The sequence below is a fragment of the Octodon degus genome, unplaced genomic scaffold, assembly GCF_000260255.1.
Source record: "Octodon degus isolate 3935 unplaced genomic scaffold, OctDeg1.0 scaffold00040, whole genome shotgun sequence".
Classification (NCBI taxonomy): Eukaryota; Metazoa; Chordata; class Mammalia; order Rodentia; family Octodontidae; genus Octodon; species Octodon degus.
Window position 1 is genome coordinate 17,000,749 of NW_004524616.1, and position 2,500 is coordinate 17,003,248.

General features: G+C 35.8%; 1 pseudogene; it reads right to left on the reverse strand.

Annotated features, from left to right (window-relative positions):
- LOC101588593 overlaps nt 1-2,500 on the reverse strand; it is a 7,793-nt pseudogene that overhangs the window by 1,857 nt on the left and 3,436 nt on the right.

Sequence of the window (2,500 nt, forward strand, 5' to 3'; positions counted from 1 at the left end):
CTCTTCTTTCTTCTTCCAATTTTACATGCATATATTTGGTAATATGAATAACTGATTGGAAGACAACACTTTATTACAACAAATATTCTGAAATTCATATTACTTTGTTAAATGAAATTGTATATCACTTGTAATTTTTTCCTTTTTAATGCTATTTTGTACTCTATTTAAAAATATAAAAAACCCAAATATACTCTTTCCTTTCAAATAAAACACTTCAGTTCATTTTTCCATTGTCCTGTGTTCTCCATTTCATCCTTGTAATCCACAGTTGCACTTGAGACTTTCCTTTGGCCAAATGCTTCAAATTACCTTACTGGCTCTCTGTTCTTATTTTTGAACATAGATCCAGCCCAAAGCTCTCAACAGTAATCATGCCACCATTCTATCAGAAGACTGCCCTGAAATTTTTCTGCCATCCAAGCAATATCATTAAACACATGCAAAATGCAGACGTACTTCTTTCTCAAGTGCAACATATACCACCTGATCCAGCAGCCATTGTAGTTTTCTCTCAAAAGAAACCTTATGAACCTCATCTTAACTGGGAGCATTTCCATCAATATTTTTATTTTCCAGGCCCAGACCAGAGTCTCCAATATAGTTTATAGCACACAGGGGCTTCCTCTTTGGCCAGTCTCAAAACCTTTCCAAGAGTCATATGGAGAGAAAACATTGTCTCAGTCTTTCACAGACAGAAAATTGGTCAAGCAATGGCCATGACTTATCCACGTGGCTGACACTGACAAAGGATCTACAAACTGTGGTACAGGGTTTCAGGGCAAATCCTGAGGGGATTTGACTGACCTTATCAGATACAAAAGTTACATTTATTGTTATATAGGTCTTGCTTTATCTTGGTCTTAACCATCCAGCAGAAAAGTATAATGAGGTATGAAAAGTAAAACCATATTAATATGCTGAGCTGTAAAGGGCTCAAGTCAACAACTTCTGACATTGCCAGTCCTATGGATAACCCACAACTATAATGGACTAATGGACTCTATTGGAGTATTTTGCTGAATTCTCCAACCTACAATATTTAAATGACAATGGAATACCTATCTCTGACAAAACTAAACAAAAACTAAATGGAAGATTATTTTGTATCTGTATATACAAAATAGTTAGGATAGATAGACAGCTACTTTCTCTTCATTCAATGAGAAGAAAGATTTGTACTTATAGTGTTTGGACAGGATATCATGTATGCATCTTGTACTATGAATAACCACTATGAAGACAATATGCAAAGTGTTAATTATTGAAACTGCCCTATTAATTGGTTTTGAAACTGTTTCGTTGTTATTTGTTTCTCAATAAAATTAATAAAAAAATTAGAAACAAAACATTTCCAAATCCCACTCTTCAAGTAATGACCCCACACTCCTGGTATCAATTTCTATCTTAATTACTTTATACTCCTTGCTGAAGCAAAATAACTAATACTTAAAATTAAGGGAGAAAGGGTTTATTTAGCTCACAGTTTGTAAAGATTTCAGTCCATAATCAGCTGGCTCCAATGAACGGTGACATACTAGAGGGGCAATAGTTCATGGCAGCCAAAGATAGCAAAAGCAACAAGCACATAAGGTAGGGGGCAAGCCTCTTCCCCTTCCTTGTACTGTATGGAGGCTACTTGCTCTAGGGCTGATGTAGCACTTAAACCCCTAATCCCATTGCTAGACAATGAACCTATCACAAACTCTAGATTCACCTACTTCCTAATAGTCTGCCCCTCATGACTGTAGGAGATCATTAGTATCTTGATGCACCCTGGGTAGAAACTATGGGAGAAATGAGGAAAAGATGGACAGGAGAGAAGAGCTTGGTTCAGGTGGAGGTGTGTTTTTCTGGTGGGCTAAGGACACAAAAAAGATCAGTGGGGGCATTTATTTATTTATTTCATTTATGTATTTGGTACAGGATCTCACTATGCTGCTTGGACTCATAGCAATCCTCCTTTATTCAGCCTCCCTGGTGCTGGGATTGCAGGCTCATACCACCACATGTAGACTCCATTGCCTGAGGGTGGGGTCAAATGTTGAACTCAAATAAAAGGAAGAGCTGTTTCCAGAATGACATACAAATGGACAAATAACAAGAATACAAAACACTCAAACATCTACAAAATCTGAGTGCACTCAAATATATTTTTAACCAAATTGAACTATAGTAACTCTATAAAAATTTTTAGAAATTTTTAATTATAAATAGACTAGTCAGATTTTGCTGTTTGTCAATTAGCAGACGTCTCTTATCAGAAAAATTTGGATTAGAAACTTTTATTATTTTGTACTTTATTCTGTATTAAGAATATTGACAACGTTTGGCTCAGTTATCTTTATTACCTCAGTTATCTCTATGTACTCTATCATCTATTTGGAGCATAGATTTCTATTTTGTCAGTTCCTTCAATAGGCCTCAGGTTTAATCTAGCCTCATCATTGTCAACTTCTCCAGATCTCATATCATGATACAACCTAACAGCACACTCTAG